The sequence below is a fragment of the Indicator indicator genome, chromosome 29 (genome assembly GCF_027791375.1).
Source record: "Indicator indicator isolate 239-I01 chromosome 29, UM_Iind_1.1, whole genome shotgun sequence".
Taxonomy (NCBI): domain Eukaryota; kingdom Metazoa; phylum Chordata; class Aves; order Piciformes; family Indicatoridae; genus Indicator; species Indicator indicator.
The window spans coordinates 5,886,616-5,906,088 of record NC_072038.1 but is presented as its reverse complement, the minus strand read 5'-3'; positions in this window follow the sequence as shown (position 1 = coordinate 5,906,088).

Genomic DNA, 19,473 nt, shown 5'->3' with positions numbered 1-19,473 from the left:
TTTGTGGTGGTTTTATTATTCTCTATGCCATGGCTGATGTTTTCAGGTGTTTTGGATTTGTTTTCTTCCCCTGCTAGACAGGAATATGGCAAATTGCAGCATGTTTTCAGAGAGAGAGGAGAGCTCAGAGGAATGAGCATCACGCCAAAGATGATCAAGAAATCCTGTGACAGCCAGGGGAGCCTCTTTCTGATTTTCTTTTGCATTTCCTTCCATGTACCTTTCACTATGCCCTGTATGATTAACAACTTTAATATCAGAGTCCAGTTATGTTTAACTCCTAAATTGTTCTAATGAAACCACCTTTAATAGGACACAAAAGAAGACAAATTGTATGACTCAAGGGGCTGCTGAATTGTTTTGTACTCCAGACAGACTCCTAAGATCATGGAAGCATCAGCAAGTGCACAGAAAGCCATGAGCATGGCACAGTCCCCTTTGCTTTCTGGAGCACTATAAAGCTTCATCCTTTTTTTGTGGTAGAATATTGGTCTGGCTGCTGCATGCAGTTTACTTTGGAGGAATTAGGAGTGGTAGGATTACTGAATTTTAATTTTTTTTTCCATACAACTGCAATGAAGGTTGAGATGAAATGCTCTATGACTGGGAGTGTGATGTTTGCTAAGGATACTGCTTATTTTTTATCTCAGAGGTTAGTGCTTCTGCTGACTGACTATCGGTTTACTCTGGGGGTTTCTCTCCATGCCTTTCAGCCTGTATTGATACAGCCTCTAACCACTGCTGGGATATGTTCTTATTTTATACTTTATTTGAAGGTACTCTGTGTTTTTTTGCCTACTGCAGATCTCTGCTCTGGCTTATCCTCTTACCTCCTGCAATCACTCAAGAGGCTGCGCTGGATGTGGGAATAGCTTCACTGCCACATCCGCTCTAAGAGAAGTGATTTTTTGTGTGTCCTGCAGGTCACAGATATTCCTTCTTGAGGCTCACCGTGGGTCTCATAAGCTTTACAGACAGACAAAACTTTTGCAGGCTGGAATAGTTTTTTTTTTTCCAGCCCTGGCTGCAGATTCCTTGTGATTTCCATTGACCCATTCTCCAAAATGGTGCTCAGCAGACTCAGCTCTTCTGCCTCAGCTTGTTGGGTATTCCTAAGAGGAGGCTCATTGGAGAACAAGTAATGATTTTAGTTGGGTAAGATTAAAGCAGGAAGAACATGAAGCTCTCACTGTAAATCTGGAAAAAAAAACCCAACCCAATTATAAATACAATCAGTCCTAGATAATTAGGGGGTTTAATTGTTTTGGTTTGTCTCTCCAGCTCAAGGCCTTGCCAAGTTGCACTGTGGGCTGAGGGTGTTTCACAGGCTGCTTACCCTTGGAGTAGTGCCTGGGAGTCAAGGCAATTTTTCTTCAGTGCTGTGTCTCAAGTTAAGGAGAGTGGAGTTCACATCTCCTGCTCGTAATTGTCTTTTAAATTGCTTCTGCCCTGCTTTGGCTGAGATGGTTTAATATGTATTCCAGGGCTCTTACTAGAATAACAGGCAAATTTGCATCATACAGCAGGAAAAAAAAAAAAGAGGTTAATTATAAATGCCTTCTGTGGAGCTTGTGCAATGCAATGCATTAATTACCAGTGCTCTGTGGATTGCTCAGGACACCTTTCAGCACGTTATTAACACAGCTGACAAGTTGCTTTGTCTGGATGTGTCTGTAAAAGCAAATTTATCTATCCCAGAGCTTATGCTAGGATCTTGTGTGCTGCTCTCCTCAAATCAGGCAGGAAATGCTGTAAAAGCTGAGATGGTGTGAGGTGAAGAGTTTGTCTTGGCTGGGGACACGTGGGCTGAGGGACAACTGTTGTGGCTGTGTCAGGGGAGCTGTGGGAGGGAAGACCAGGTGGAGGTGACCCAGGAAGACTGGTTTGCCCTCTTTGGGCAGTTGGCTGAGACAGAGCATCCAATGGGTGAGAGAGGTAGAGGTAGCAGAGGATGGTGAAAAGCAGGAATAGGATGTTCAGACTGATTGAGCAAAGGGATGGGACTGTCTGAGCTGTGTACGTTACTAGGACTGTTTCCTGGAAGTACAATCCCACATGAAGTTATTTTTACAATGGGAACAGAGTACAAAGGGTCACAGGGTACTATATCCACCCTCACTGTGCCAGTCTTGATCTAATGATAGCTGTCATTGGACTCCTCCTAAATTGAGTGTCATCATCACAGAGGAATCCCTATCTCCAGGCTAACCTTAGAAGCCTTTTACTTGCAAGGACAAGTGAAACTTAAGTGCCAGTTGAAATCTTGCTACAGCGCCTACTGTACCCTTAGGGAGTTACCCAAAAGACTGCTACTTCTAGCTGCCTTGGAGGACCAGGAGCTGGGACAGAAGTTCTGTCCTCTATGATTTAGCAGGGTCTGCCCTGCAGATTCAGACCCATCTGGCCATCTGTCTGGAGCTATGACCCAGCAAGGTGAGGGAAGGGAGAGTCCCAGGTTGTCCTGGACAGGTATGCTGCTCGCATGGAGAGTGATGAAGAGTTACAAGCCCAGGCCCTGCTGCCCCAGTTCTTCTCCATGGGGGTGGTCTGTGGCTTAGGGGCAGGATGCGTGATGAGGAGATGTGGTAAACTCCTGAGCCGTGTCACCTGTTTAATGAATTTGTTGGAGAGTCCTTTTCCAGTCAGAAAACAGGACTAACAGGATAGGTTAAATTTGACTCATGCTATCTCTCATCCTCATGTCAGAGGAGATCAGCTATAGGTTCTGGGGAAAAGTGTACACTTGGCTTGTTTTTTTCCTTTGGACGAACTCTTAGCATCTCTTGTAACTCCCAAATCTCTGTGTGGCCTAGGTCCTACTTAGTCTGAAGCTGTATTGTTAGGGCACTAGTTACACTGCCCCAAAACTCTCTGAAACCAAACTAAACAGCAGCCTTCTCTCTTGGTTTCAGTGATGCTGCTGCCTTCATGTGTTCCTACAGCCTTTCATGTTGCAGTTCCCAGCTGAGAGAAGTCCAAACAGTAGTGGGATCTGGGGATAGAAGTGCTGATAACATGCTCTGAAACCCCATTACATTTTGTAATTCCTACTTCTTATTGATGTTTGGGGTATGTTCAGAGCTACAGCCACTCTGGAGATCTCCTTCACAGTACATAGATGATCACTTCTGCTCTACATTGGGTCAAGTCTGTTCACAGATTAATCTAACACTTTAGTGTTCATGCAGGTGTAGCAGGCCAGGCTATGGAGCTGGTTTCATTGCTCTAGGAGTGGTAGCTGGTATCTTCTTGAGTGACCTTAGCCCAGATAAAACACTGCAGAGTGTTTTAAGGGTTTCCTTATACACGTCAGGCAATTCCTGTGGGTGTTCCTTAGGTTTCTAGAGGGCTGGTGGCATCCTTTGTCTACCAAACCTTGCCTACTGACTGTGTTTTTAAAAAAGCTTTAGGGACCAGAGTCTTCTGAATTGAACAACTTCCTGTCATCTGCCCTGAAAATCTCATCACTTCTGCACCTCTTTATCTCTGTTACGGACCTGTGCATAGATCAATGCAATTGTTTATAGAGAAGAGATCAAACTGCTATTGCAATTTTCTTCAAGAAGCTGTGAGTAGCTCCTGTGGTCTTCTGGTCACTCATAAACTTTCTAGCTGAAATCCATGTTCGGTCATCTCATTACAGTCCCTTTTAGTGGGTTACAAACTCCAGCTCAGCTGAAGGCAATTACTATCTGATACGTGCCCTGAGTAGAACATAATTACACTTGTCACTAAGTGGCCCTGTGTAAATTACTCTTTAATTGCTGCACATCAAATCAGCAGCTACTCGGTCATTTTTCTGTGAAGATAAAAGAGTTCCAGTATTAGCTTCATCACTGGCATCTGCCTTCACCCAGTTTCTGAACATTGGTTCTCTTTAGTGCTTAAGATGTAATTTTATGTGATGAAACCTTTTTGATGTGTTTGGCATTTGTCCTGTAAACCCTCTGTTGGCCTTAAATACGGTGCTGGAGAGTTTACTGTTGAAAACACAGGTGGTAATGTAGAAGATATGTCCATCAAGTACTGCTGGCAAGAGAATTATTGCACATCAGCTGAGGTTAAAGACCTCTTTCCTGACTGGTATGTTGATAAAACAGGGGCCATCACATGGCTGAGGAATGCAGCCCTTTATCATGATTTAGTTGGGCTGTGCTGTTATTTCTTCCTTTGTGTGAGGCAGATAACTGCACTTGGACACTCTCAACGAGGATGCATTAGTGCTCTTAACCCTTGATCGGTTAGGAGTAAGCAGAAGGGAGGAAAAAGTCTTATCACTTTGGTGCAAAGCTATTTATCTCATCTGAGATCATCTGGAGGCCAGGCCTTGGACCAAACTGCTTCATTTGTTTGCATTCCCATGCACTGGCTGTGTTTGGGATGGGTTGACACATATCCTCCTTGTTCCTGCCACCAAGGCTGGGGCAGGTACATTCGTGGTCCATGCACTGCCTAGATCTAGGCTCTGGGGAGTCTTCCCCAAACCCACTGCTGTGGTGGCAGCAGCTCTGAGTGTTTCTCACCCAAAATAGCCTCTTATGCTTTCCACCTTGAGGCTAAAGGTTCAAGAAGCCATTTCAAGAGGTTCAGCTGTACAGTGCTGGGGCAAAATCCAGATGTGGAGTAGAAAGGTGAGGGGAGTGTATAGTATAGAAGAATTGCTGGAGGATTTGCATTGTCCAAAGTGGGGGCTCTGTCCACCCCTCTTTTGCAGCACAAAGCAGACAGACTAAGTCAGCTGCATGGGCAGCTACTGGGGTGAGGTGTTTGCTTTTTTTAATGCCTCTACCCCTCTCTCTATTGCTGACACCAGATACCCTTTGGCAGAGAGGCTGCAAGGAGCAGCCAGGGCTAGTAGCCAGCCTGTCCTGGTTTTGCATTCCAGGACTGTAATTTCTAAAGCAGTTTATGCTGTGAAATGTGGACAGACTGTTCAGAATAACATGAGGAACATTTCCAGTTTGAGGAAACCTCAGCAGTGCACTTATGTGTGAAGTCGTTTCAGTCTCCTGCCTTGGGGGACAAGTCCTGCAGCCAGGGCAGACCTTCCTACCCAGGGAAGGTGCTGCTGCCCCGTCCCAGAGCTCAGATATTAAATTCGGAGGGTTATTAATTCAGAGTGTATGCTCCTATATGTTATAATCAACATGTAAGTGCAGCTGAAAGCCAACTTTTCAAATTCTTTGCAGCCTGAGAGACGTTCATCACAAGGCTGCTTCTCACAAGGTTGCGTTCTGGTGGTGCTTGCTCCGAGGGTTTGACATCTTACTGAGGAAACACCCAAAAGGCCTTTTTAGTTTGCCTTTCCCCCCATTACTTTCTTTTATCCTGTCCTTGTCTTTGGTACAGGACTTCCTGAAGATGTATGTGCTGCATCAGGGGTTGAGAGCAGGCAGCGTATCTGTGGGTGCTGGTGGGCAGAAGCATTAAGCTTGGGGTGAGCCAGAAGTGTGGCCTGGAACTGACTTCGGTATCACAGGACAGTGTGAGGAAACAGACCTGGGTTTCTCTTTGTTGTCTTTGTCATGTTTATGAGCTGATCTCTGAAACCTGAGGGGCAAGAAACTTAACAGTATGGATTTGTTTTGTTCTGTTTTGTTTTGTTTTTAAAAAAGGTTTTCCAGCAGTGCAGGGATTTTCAGAACAACAATGTTTAAAAACACTTTACATCTGATACTTAGTAGAAACTGTGAGAGTTTGTGGCACAATGTCCTGTTGTAATTTTGGTAGTGTAATGACACCATGTCTTTGCTTAAAAGTCTTTGATTTACATCTCTCTGGATTCATTATTTCTCCCCTGTATACACTAAATGTAGATGGATTTTGACATTTCTTTTCTGCATATTTGATTTGTTGACATCTCAGCCAGGGTGCCATTTAAATGATGGATTTAATGTTGTCCTACACTGGGAAAATTCAGGGCTGTGGCTTGGACTCTTGTGGTTTATAGCTGTAGACATTTACTCCAGACACCCTACCCTTAAATGAAACCTCAACACACTTTCTAATACAGTCAAGCATGAAAATCATTGCAGACTAACCACATAAATGTGCACCATTAATGAGGCATCTTGGCAAACTCAGTGCCTTCAATAATGAGCTGCTTCTATCTGTCCCATGGAAATAAACCAAGATGTGGTTGTGCTTCCCAGCACCGATGGCTTTTTCTGCATACCAGGGTGATTTGCCCTCGTGAGGCTCTTCCCACAGACTCTGCCTCCTCCAAGGGTGGTGTTGCTTTATTCTCACCTAACCAAGCACTGAAGCTGGTCACTTTATTTACCTTGTGGGTCTGATCATGCAGTCTCTGTCTGTTATAAATAAGCTAGCCAAAAAAATGTCTTTTATAATTTTACTGGGAATAAAAGCAAGCAAACAGCGCACGCTGGGCTGGGGGGGACACAAAATCACAGCAGCAGCTACAATAGCTTCTCTAATTTTATATAGCTACCTTATCTACATAACAAGCTTATGCTAAATAGAAGGCATGGATATGATAATGAGCTCTCAGAATGGGGTGCTCATGCGCATTCTACTTGGCAGAAGCCTTGGGGGGGTGGGGGATCGAGGGAGAAATCTTCCTCACAGTGTCTGCTGAATAACCTCCTACCTTAAGCATGCGCCGTTCCCAAGGTTTCTTATCTGAAATCCACATTCCAGGACAGAGCTGGGAAAAGCTGGTACAGCTTTATCTTTGGTCTGACACCTCCGGAGCTTGATTCGTCTGGTTTAAAAGTCGAGCTTTTGGGAAACAGCTTCTTGCGATCTTTCAAAACAAGCTCCTTGAACTTCACTCCTAACTCACCCTTTAACACAAATCACTTATTACATTCACAACATGTCCAAAGATGGTGTTACATTTTCCTTCTGTTGACTCCTCCAGGATAACAGTGAGCCTCCTGGAACTGGAAGAGACATAAATCTCTATAATTATATAAACCAGTTTTCTCTGAGGACCCTTTGAGAGGTTTCTCACTATCATCAGTGACAAGTACAAATTTGTGAGCTCCCTCAGACTGGTGCCTTTCAAAACCTGCCACACTTTCCCTCCAGTCTGCTGCCAAGGATTTACTGATGTGTTGATACTTATTAAACATGACTTCTGTAACCTACAGCTGGCAAAATTTGTCCTTAAGCTCTGCCTGGATGCTTGGCAGGGTTTTTGGTGGCTGCTTGCATGAGCTTGATTTTACTTAAAGTAAATTTTATGCCCCCTGAAGAATACTGATAATTTCCTTCCATTCAGGCTTTCTAAATTAGACATGGATGCAGGAGTATAATTACTGTGGAATGGCTTCCATGGAGGCTGGGTGCCATTTTTGGGTAAATATTTGTCAAATTGAATGTTGCCTTTGCTTCTGCTGTTTTTTGTGACCTTCTTTGTGGTCAAATCCTCAGATACTTGAGCTAATGCATTTGCTGGCAGGAATGCCTTTGGGAAAAGCTGCTGTAAGTGATTATTCACAAGAAGCAAATGCATCAGTTTGCAAGTGCTAACATTTTCATTAGAATTCCAGAACTTTGGGTGTGTTTCATCCAACTGGGACCAGTAACAATCCCTTCTTGCACTGATGTCCCACCCAAACAGAGTGACAAAAATCAGAGTACTTTGAAGAAATACCTGCTCGAGAGGAATCCAATTGAGAAAATGATAATTGGGACTTTTGTAATCATGAAAGGAAAAGGAAAAAAAAAAACACAGAGGAAATTATTGTCTTTGCTTCACTGTGAGATGTGGTTATGGCTACCTTGCATTTGCTGATTACAGTTATTTTACACTACTTCGACTTTCAACTATCTCTATCTGGCAGAAGAGCCATGTCACAGGGTGGACAATAATATCATCACAATGTAAGCTTTCCCAGTCTGTTTTATTACAGGAAATGAGGACTGTCTCCATTTCATGAATTCTTGGAACTTGTCACTTCTAATACACCATTTATTAATGTATTAGTGTATTAATACATCAGCTGCCCAGAGCATGAAGGTGACACCTATCTCTGTAGTGGTATCAATGAATTTGTCCTTTTTTTCTTTCCCATGCTTATTAACAGAGTGGCAAAAAAGTGTTCTGGGACAAATGTATTATGTTAGTAGTTTAATGAGTTTGTTGAATTCTGTTTCATAATGCAAATGAATTGATTTAGAGGAGATCACAAGAAGGAAAAACATCTCTAGTGGCTTTAGTGCTTCAGCATAGGGTACAATTTCTTTCTGCTCTTCAAGGGAAGTTAATCCTACAGCTAGCCAGTGAAGTCTATGGTGATGATTTCTCTTTAAATTTTGATCATCTCAAAAGTCACTCATTCCTGTGCAGCCATTTGATCTGTTTCAACTGGGAGTAGCAAAGTAAAAACTGATCCTTAATAAATTCTAGATGAAAGAATATATATGCCAGTAGCTGGCTGTGTTTATGTGCCATAGCTTAGGGGTGTGGGTGTGTGTCTGTCTGTATTTAAAGCTGCTATGAGATGCTCATGACAGCTGTGGCCTCAGAAGTGCTGGCAAAGACACTGTGCAATAGCATCTTGCTTCCGCTCACCTGATGCTTCAGGGTCTATCTGTTGGTGTTTCAGCTCTGCCTTTATCAGCTGCTGTTAATACTAAGCAGTTTTTGCTTTCCAAGGCCTTCACTCATATAAGGCAAGGCAAAGAGGGAATTACTTTAACATGAACAGATGTCTGGGTTTGGCCAGGGCAACCACAGATTATGGGTCCCTGTTCTCCTGACAAAGGTTTCTCCAGGACACATTGGTTTGTGATTTTGGTCTAGGCCTTAGGATTTTCCCCATTTCTCTTTCAGATTCTGACTGTAGCAATTTACCTATTCCCAACCTGTGGCACTAGACCAGTCAAGCAGTGACACACACCATTAGAAAAGCTGGTATGAGGGATGTGCCTTTTGACTATCCTGTGAGAAGTCGCATGCAGGGTTCAATGTTTCATAAGGAGCCCTTTGTTTCAGGTTTAATTTGCTGCAGCATCTTAATGCTAGGGAAGCTGAGCTGGCAAGGGACTCACTGCTCTGTATTTTAAAGCCTCTGCACTGCCTAAATGCTCGTGCTCAAATCAGTGGTCAGATGTTTGTAGGTCCTTCATGATATTTAAGGCTGAAGAGAGTTTTGTGCTGCTGGTGGGATGCTGGGTGGTGCTGTGCATCCTGCATCTTTCCCGGGTGGTGGTGTGTGCATCCTGCACTGGCTCCTGCAAGGGCCTGAGAGGAGAGTGTGTGCTGGAGCGGGAGAAACAGAAGCAGAGGAAGGGCAGGGAGAGGGAAGTGCTGCAGTAAGTCTCCCTGTTCTTTTCTTCCTGCTGGTCTGGTAGGAGTTATATTGGCAGTGGCATTGTTTTCAGCCCCTGGGAAGCTCTCAGCCAGACTGGGGGCTTTGCTTGGGTTCCCTCGGGGCTTTCAGGCTGCAGCAAAAAAAAAAGACTCTTGTGGGCAGAGGGAGCACTGCAGGTTTAATTCACTCTTGTGATGCAGCTTTAATGACTTCCCGTAGTGTCCCCTGCTTCTGCATGTGGCCAAGCAGCACTGGGCTGTGGAGAAGACCCTTTCCATCTTGTGATGGGTGGCTAGGTTGCAATTGCTGAATGGGTTGAAGGGCTGGGAGGAGCTGGATCTCCCGAGGCAGAGGACTCCTTTCTGATCTTGAATGATCAGCTTCTAAGTTATTTGTATAGCCTTAAATTCAGGGCAGACTCTTCTTTTTCAATCATAAAGACACTGGAATTCATAGAAACGCACCTAAGTTGGTTGAACCATGCTGTTTTTTGTGTCCCAGAGTTTGAATTTTTTTAAAGAAATATGAAATGACAACATGTATTATACACAAAAAAGGAGAAAAAGATACTTACAGGGAGCAGTGAGTGAGCAAACTAAAGGAGAGACATCCCAGATCACCAGAAGAGAGGGCACTGATCGGAAAGCTAAAGCAACTGGGAGCTCACTGCTCTGAACAGCTCCTGCTTTGTCACTCAGAATCAAGTGTTCCTCTGTAAAATTGCCAAATCACCTTGGACCTGACTCAGAGTCCCACTGGCTCCAAAATGGGCTTAGGATCAAGTCAGGAAGCTGGTGATTTTCACTACACCATGTGAGCAGACTGCTTTTTGACTGCCACTGTGACACTTGATAGCAAGCTCCCTGTATGGAAAGTAATGGCCAAGTAATGAGCCTCATTAGATTACTGATGGAAGAGAAAATGATGAATCATTTTTTTGGATGAATATTTATCTCAGCATCTGGAAGAAGAAATTTTTTGAATATGAAGTCTCTCAGGTAAGTAATTAGCTGTAAGTTACCTGATCCTCTTTTACTGAATGATGCAGAAGGAAAGGATTCAGATGTCTTTTTCCCTCTGTCAGCACAGGCTGAGTTTTGCTGTCTGAGGATAACTTGGATGATACACTGGTAAAGCTGTGCAATAACAGGATCAGAATGCTCTTACTTATCCTGCAGGATATTTTCTCCCACTGTCCCCAGCCCTGTCAGTGGTCCTGCATCATCCTGAAAGTATGTGTGTTCTCTTTGAGGCAAAGGAGCTAGTTAAAACCATCCCTTGTGGTGGAGAAAAGCAATGCCAGCCTCTGCAGCATGCCATCCTGCTGGCATCAGAAGTGCTGGCAGTGGCTCATGCGAGTGCAGCATGGTGCTTGTGTGCCCACTCAGTGCAAGCACCACTGCCCACCACTGCTCCTCACTGTGTCAAGGGTTCTGCTGCTGAAAACCAGTCCTTTCCCTGTGATGGGAGCATTGAGGTTCTCTCTGTGGAGACTGGGGCAAGGATCTGGAGGATGGCACAGGATAGACATGATTTGGGCCCTGCTGCCTACAGGGAACCTGCCTCCATCCCCAGTCCCTGCTACATATCCCTAATTCTGCAGGGGAGGGTTCTGGCATGGGGAAGATAAGAAAGGGACAATATCTCCTAGGGTCACTTGCTTCTGCCATTCAATTTTTTCTCCCTTTCTGCCAAGCCTGTAGTGTGTGCCTACCCTTGTGAGCTCAGACTTGTCCAGCACCTCACTGCCATGACCCTGCAGAGGCAGCAAGGGGGGAGCCTGAGTGAGCCTGGCCCTCTGCAGAGACACAGAGGGGTCTCACTCAGTGTTGCATTGAGATGTCCTGCCCTTTGGTTTAGGTCACCTCCTTGGGAGGGGGATTTTCACATTTGAGCTACTAAAGGTGATCTTTAGATTGCCATAAAAGAGTTGGACAGCAAAAGTCTAGTACGCTTCAGCCCATCCCATCCCTTCAGCATGAGATACAACCTAGAGTCTGTTCTGTTTGTTGGGCACATAGAGACCAGAATTCCTGGGTGCAGATTATACTGGAGTGCTTTGGATAGCTGCTGCTTCTGGGAGTAAATGATACCAAGCCACTAAATTCTCTCAAGTGTCTATTCAGCATGACATCAGTGCTGGCACTGGGATGTCTGTGTGTTGTTTCTCTCACCACCGTCTGCTTTTTCACTTGGCTTTTTGCAATCCAAAGGCCACTAGTGTTGCTGCTGATTGGAATAAAACAAAATGCAGACTCCCATTGGGCACGTAGGATCATTTAGGGGTGAGGAAAAAAAGAGGCAGAAACCAAAAACCTGGAATAAATTTCACTGCCTGTGGGAGATGAAACCAAGAGCACTCTCCATAGCTGGAGCTGTGAGGGTATGGATTTCTCCCAGTCTTACCACTTGGCCAAGCCCTCCCCCTCATACTTTACTAGGATTTCAGTCCCTTCTCTGAATTGGATAGAGAGAGAAATTAAAAAGGCTGGTGACTTCATAAGGTGGAAAAGTATTCAGAAGTGAGAAAACTACCAAACCCTTCTGAAGAGGTTCACAGTGAATGCCAAGGCAACGTTTCCATAAACTGTGATGTTCCAGGATGATTCCTAGCTAAAAAAATCAGTGATGATAGCACCTATTCCTCTAGGGAAAGATTCAGATTCCTTTCTTGCCTGATGTATACATACACATCTGTCTGATTCATTTGTTCTCAGTGCTTTAGGAGCACCAACAGCCAAAGTGTTTGATATCTATCTCTTGACACTATGCCTTGAAATGGTAATTTGTTCCTCAGGCCTCAAAAATTACCTGGATGCTTTCCTCATCCCAGTGTTCTGGATCCAGCCCGTCCTGCTGGCAGTAGACAGGTCTTTATCCTCTATACTTCTAGCCCAGTGCTGCTAGTGCATATCTGAGCCCACTGCAACAGCCCAGCTCTGTGGGAAGATTGTCCTCAGACTCTTTGCAGGCAGTGATTTGACTGATTAGTGACAGTATTGAAGGTTACTCTTCATGTACATACTGCTGCCCAAGGAAACAGAAAACAGCCTCCTTCCTTTTTCTCAGGGCTATGCTGAAAGAACTTGGAGTTATTTTGTAGTTTGTAAAATTAGAGTTTGATCTACAGCAGTTTTTGAATTGCTACAGTATGGTTCTCTTACTCTGGATGAGCTTCCAGATGTGGGCATGTGGTAAATCTTTTTGCTAGCCTCTGGAGGCAATCTTGTACAGTTAAATACTTTGGTTTGATGAGAAGAGCAAGGGCCCAGGAATGAGGCAGACAGGGGAAGGTGTGTTAGGCTGCAAAAAAAGGAGCACACAGCTGAGAGTGTACCCAGCAGTCTTGCTCAAACTGCAGTGCTGAGAGAGGAGAGGGACAATGGGGGAGCAGGGTTTATAGCTGGACAAACAAACCTCTATGTTTTCCACGTGATTTGAGGGTGAATGAAAATCCTCAGAGAAATGTGTTTTGCACCCAGCACAGCTAGGAGATAAAGCACATATTTCTGTTGTGCCTGTGTGAGCAGAACAGGCACTGCCAGTCCTGCAAGCTGCTAACGTATCTAAGTAGCTTCAGCTACAACATTGTTATCTAATAATTAAATTTAAAGTGCTTATTTTATAGCTTTCCCACCCATGCACACCTGCTGTTTCTTTAGAGTAGCTTCTTTAATTTCTGATGTATTGAATGTCATGGGGATTGTCACAGAAAACACTATTAGTCAAGAGAAAAAAAAAAGGGGGAGGGGGATCTGAGAAAGAGATTTGCTCCATCTGTGTGCTGTCTCCTGCTTTCCCTGTCTCTGGCTCTTCCTAAATGGGCAACACTCATTTCACACCCAGGTGAGCTGGGGTTTGGTGTGATGTACCCATGTGCTGCAAAACCTGGGCCAGGACTTGAGACAGCAGGAATGCACAATCCTACAGGGGCTGATCCAAAGTCTGCTGAGGTCAGCAGGGTGCTCTTCACCATCTGCAGAAGCTTTTGAACTGGTCCCATATTTGTTGTGCATGAAATAATAGTGATCTGCTGGAGGGCCCTGGTGCATTGAGCTGCAGAGTTCTATCAAGCTCCTCTAGTGTGGCTTGGTCCAGCAAGGTACAATTTCCTGTAGGATAACCACATGCTGTACAATGCCAATTGTACTGATTTCCTGTTGCTCTAGGGTACTGACTAATGGTGTGCAGGCTTTGCTGGTTACAGAGGGTGCATGCTGTTCCTGTGACACTGCTCTTCAGAATCAGCCACCTTTTTTCTGTGCTAGCTACAAAATTCACTGAGATCGCTGGGAAAGTCTTGGAAAATTCTTTGAATGAAAATCACTGTGAGTGGCTCTTGGTTGTGACTCTTTACCCAGGACTGAAAGGCTGTGATCTTTGCTGCTGATAAATCAGGATTGTGAACAAAGCTGGGACAGGAGGATTGTGGTGCTTTTGCTCATGTGCTCAGCCACATGTGTCCACTGAACACTGACTGTTTGCCTCCATCCTCCACAAGAAGACTCAGTGGCTCTCCCAGGCTTTCACCCTAACACAACCACAGGCATATGTTTACTGAGAGGTGGTTACTCTGTTGTCCATTGACAATTTTTGTTTTCCTCATCAGTGGGCCTTGCAAGTCCCTTCCACCCTCTGCTACGCAGACTCTGTACAGCCCTGAAAAAGAACTACAAAATTCACAAGAACTACACAAATAGATAAAATGAGACAGAGAAATTTCCCCAAGAGTGCTGCCTTGGATGGTGCCAGAACAATCCTCTTCTGCATCCCCTGCCAAACTTTAGTCTAAAGAAACATCTGCCATTGAACTGGGCCTACGTGTATTTTCCTTTCATTTAGAAGAGCACCCTTACAAATATTTCTTCAGCTTGGGGGAGACATGCCAAGGATAACTCAGCGTTGTCCTGCCTCTTTGTGAGCAGTAGCATGCTGGGCACTGCTCACATTTCAGCTTGCCTCCCAGGAGGATTGGATTTTCCTTAAGCTCACCCAAATCCTGCAATGAGGAGGTGCTAAGTCCTTTGGGGATGAAGATGTCTTGCAACCAAGCTTTGGCTTGGCATGGCTCTGGGCAGAGCTTTCAGGTCTCCCTGGCTTGTATCCCAACATTACTTGCTCCTTTTCCCAAATACCTTAGCAGATCCTCTGTCTTCTTGAAAATTATTTTGCTCAGAAATAAAGCAAGCACAGAACTCTGTGTTAGTTTATGCTAAAGAGAAGACCCAAGAGCTATACAGCTTGCTGGTTCATGCATTCATCTCAAAGGAGTTCAGTAAGGAAAGCTTTCTTTAACAACAGGAATGTGGTGGTGCTTGTTCAAGGTCTAGACCTGGTACAGGAACAGGCAGAGAGGACACCCTGATCTACTGTTCCTCCTGTTTACAGCTAAGTAGTTTGAGATATATGCACTTTTGGGGAGTTTACTAATCTCTGGGAGACAGATACCTATGGCCTTTCTCCATCCCTGTCTTGCAGACTGTTACCTAAAGCTGCAGAAGTCCTTCCTTCCATGCACACCATCTCCTCTCACCGTTTCACAGCTGTGCTGGGAGGTTTGCTCTGCTCAGATGTTCTCTTCTCCTTCCTCAGAGGAGTTTGCTGAACCACAACAGGGGAAAACACAAACAGATGCTTGCAGGCTTGTGTGGAGAAGCCCTGTGAAAGGCAGATTTTGCAGTTTCTAAGCCAATTTTCAGGTGTAGTCTGTAGGCTGGGATTGGTTATGAGCAGCTGCAGTGAGTGATAGTGCAATGCTGGGTAGTGCTGTGGACACTTCACGCTCCCAAAGCTGCAAAATCAGCTTGTCTCTCTAAGAAGAAACATCTGCATTTAACTGCAGAGTCATCTGACATTAGCCTGCTTTCCTTAGCCAAGATATGCAAAGTGAGACCTAATCCCTCTGGGCAGCATTTTTCTGTGTAAGAGATGGATTTACCTGACCAATCAGAGAAGCTCCAAGTACGCCAGTGTAGCTCTTCCATAAGCACATATCCAGAGAGACCCATCCTTGTCACAGCAGGGCAGAAAAGCTGCTTCATTATTCATTGGAAGGAGGAAAAAGAAGAAGGGTATTTACCACAATGGCTCTGGAGACAGCTGAATAACATGGCTGGGGCAGGACAGAGCCGTCCCATGGAGCTGCTAGCAAGTGGCATGCACAGATCAAGGGCTCTGCTGTTGCAGAGGCATCTCCTGCTGCTTCCTTGCTCAGGAGCACAGATGATATGTGCTATGTGTGTGTGGACATCTGACACCATGGCATCAGCTTTGTACAGGATTAAAGGCTCTCAGTAGTAAATACCTTTGCTTTTACCACTGGCAGCTGAAGCTGTTTGTATTACAGCTGCTTTTGAAGTCTTGGTCACTTTTGTGTCTCTGTTGTACTGAACATGTACACAGGCTTTGCAAGAGGCACTCAGTGTCCTGGGGAATTTATGTCCTAAATAGGCAAGTGGGACAAAGGTTGGGAGCAAGAAAAGGCAAGTTAGTGATAACAATCTTCAACACAGAAAAATGATTTTACTGGTCTTGGTTCCATGGAATTTGGTGTTGGAGCTAAGTTAGCTAAAATGTCTTCAGTTCCAGCCAAGTGTTTTCAGCACATCCTCATGGCTTCCCTCTGACCTGTTGATTGCTTGGTGTGGGGAGGAGGGTACAGGAATCACCTCCTGTTCCTGGGTGGGTTGTTTTGTTGTTCAGGTGTGGGGATACAGGCTGGGCTTTTGCCTTTAACCACAGAGGCTTTGGTGAGATTTTTTCTCTTCCAAGAGAAATGTCTACAGCAGGTGATTCTTAAAACACCCAAGATAACCCTCAACCACTCTAAAGCCAGGTATCATAGAATCATAGAATTGCTAGGGTAGGAAGGGACCTCAAGGATCAGGTTTCTGGTAGCTGAGTACAGCAACTTCATGCATTAAAGCCCAACTTTTTCTTTTAATCTGGGCAGGGAGACTTATGGTGGCAGATGCATGGATGAGATGAAGCCCTCTCCCAGCTGGGCACAGGCATGCCTCTTACCTCCCACCCCAACCTCCCTAGGCAAGGGCAACCATAAAGAGTGACTCCCAGGGGAGTCTGCATGACCACTGAGTGTCCAAAATCCCCCAGCTAGTCCTGCTACACAGTCCTGGTTGCTTTCCCTTACAAGTTATTAGGTTTTAGCTCCATCCATTGATCAGGGATAGTATAAGCTAAAGCTCCTCTCCTGCGCCAGTGCAGAAGTGTTGCAGCATTAGATCTTTACCTCACAGTATGGTCTGTTGCAGGCTGCCCCAAAAGCAGATCTTCTCAGACACAGGTTTCAAATCAAAGAATAATTTTTAGCCAGTAGAAATCAAAACAAGTCCCAGCACCTTCTGAAGAGGTTTTGTTCTTTAATTAGTTAAATTGTCATCTGCCCACCAGCTAACATTGATTAATAAGGAATTTCTAAATAGGAAACTGTTCTTACTATTTTTAGTCCATTGTAAAAAAAACAGGGACACAATTATGGTTTAATGAAGCCAGATGGTCAAAGCTTGCTGTGCTGAAATTCAGTCATGATGGAGAAGGTTGAAACAGCACAGGAAGCTCCAGTACAGGAAGCTTCAGCACAGGCTGTCCTTAAAGAACGGAAATGTACCATTTTCTGATGCTCCAAGGACTGGAAAGCTTTAGAAATGCCACCTTAAATTATGTAGTTTTGCACTGGTTTAGTATAGACCTCACATCTGACTATTGCACGGCCTAGTAAATGGATTACTCTCTTGTTCAGAAGATCATTTGCTGTTTTGGCTGCTATTAATGTGAACAACTGAAACTGGTGTTCAGTGGAGTCAAAGACTCAAAAATGTTTTAGGTGTGTTTTTGTTGGTTTGCTGTTGTTTCTGAGTTTTGGTATAAATGAGTGCAACTGCACTGACTCCAGTGAAAATCAACCTATTTGTATTGTTTGGAGACTTGACCCTGTCCTTTTCCTTGGTGAGCACAGTTTGCATGAAGAGATTTATAGCCTTGGTTGAAAACATGGGATAGGCAGGCTTTGTACAGACTTAAACATGCCTGAACTGTAATATATCCCCAGCAGTCCTGGACTCTGCATGGTTTGGCCCATATCCCTCACAGTCAGACTTGCTTTTCAATTGGCTACCTGCACATTTCAGCCAACACCAGGTAGGACCCACCTCCTGCTCCACTCCTGCCTTACTCTTCCCCAGCTTTTGCTAAATGTTGCCAAGATGAATATTTTAACAATGCACCAGGCAAGGATGAAATCCATAAAGTTCTTTTCCTCCCTTGAGTTCGTTGGAGTCATTTCTTTCATTTGAAGTCAGGCCCAGCATCTCCAAAGTGGAGTGGTTGAAGTGCTCCCCTGGTGCACCTTTGAGCTCTCAGAGGCTGTCCTGTGGAGACAGCTGAGTCACAGCTGCTGGGGCTGGTGGGATGCAGTGCCCACCTGCCATAGCCTGGTTGTCCTCAGTATTGAGCTTTTGCCAGTCTCTGTGCTGGACATAAGAGCAGAAATTGGCCTCCAAGGATGGCAGAGTCCTAGTGACTCATCAGCTCAGGGAAACACTTTGAATGCAGCAATTCTGTTCGTAAAATGCTTGCAGTTAATCAGTTAATTATGTTGCTCTCTCCTTTGAGCAGTACACTATAAACTGAGCAAGTAATCAGCAGGAGGCTGGCTGGGTGTGCTCCCCTTAGTGTTTCAAATAAACACAGACAGAAGAAGCTGGAGGACACTTTTGCTGCCTCCTGTGCTGGGATTCCTGCACCAAATTTACTAACGGAAACCGATCATTTCTTTCACCACGAAAAAAACCCAGGAAACCTGGGAGTGAGAGTTGCTACATTTATTCCCAAAGTATGTGAGTGCCTGGTGCCACTTGTGATGGGTGAAACCTCCCTCCTTTATTTTTTTTGTCCTTTTCTTTTTCAAGACATAGTGATTAAGAATCAGAAATCTTTCTCATAACGTTCGATTCTCATGCCCGTAGGGTTCAAGTAACTACCTTGCTCATGCTCATACTTTACTATGGGTGTTTATCTTTCTTTCCCACAAGGACTAATTTCTTTGGAGGATCTGTCCATCAGTGGGTGCACCCCTTGTGCTGCCTTTGGCATAGCTGAAAAAAAGCAGGTTTGGAATGTTTTGTGGCTGGAACTGCAGCTGATGCCAATGAATTAACTCTGTTATGGGAGTTACAGGATTGTCTGTGTGAAATGGGTGATGCCAGAACCAGCCAGGACAGTCCTTACAGTCACACCTGCTGTGGCAAATCCTGTCCTGTCTGGTCTGGTGTCAGTAGATGTTTGACTCTATCACTGAGATAGGTTATTTCACTGATTTATAAATATATTTGCTCTTATTGTGTTGTTTTATCATCTTTCTAGAAGAGCTTTAAGCTAATAACTAGCAGCTACTTGACATGTAATTAATTCTAATGACACTTAAAATTATGCTTGCTGGAGTGTTTTGGTCTTTGAAACTAAATTTATGATTTTTGCACTTTCTCTTGTGGCAAAACCATGAGCTCTCCTCACAGTCAGATGGTTTTCCAGCTGATAAACACTTGAGAAGATTGGATTTAGTAGCAAGCCTTTGGTGTGCTGTACCTCTCTCCATTGTGTGCCCACCCCATTCAGGCAGGTTTTGGACAGAGGGATGCATAGCAGGGGGAGCAGCTTCTCTCTGCTTTGTTGCTTGAATTCTGGGAGTCTTTGTAAGATTCCTGTGGTTTGGAAAAAACAGAGGATTTTTGAAATTGTGTGAGCAAAGTGATGAATAAAACTTCATCCTGAAGTGAGACATTGTGTTGGTTTGCCTCCTAAAGGCTGAAAAGAGACAATTCAGTATTTGAAAAAAAACAGGAAAAAACCTCAAACCCCAACAGAATTTCCAGAAGGATTCTTAAATTGCTGGGCGGATTTGCAAATAGTTTGGGTAAATACAAACATCAGCCTTTACTGGCAAAGACACTATCCAGCTGAAAACACTGCCTGGCCCTAGCTGCTCTTTGCTCCTTGTTCCAGCCACCAGAGTGGGTCCCTGGCCTTTCCAGTGGGTAGGAGTACTGCAGGGACCAGCATCTCTGTCCTGGCCCTCCTTGGACATCCTGGCATGGTGTATTTGTATCAATATTTTCTTTGAATCTGGAGATATTGTTAAATGCTCCTTGGCTTAAATTAGCAAAAAATTAGA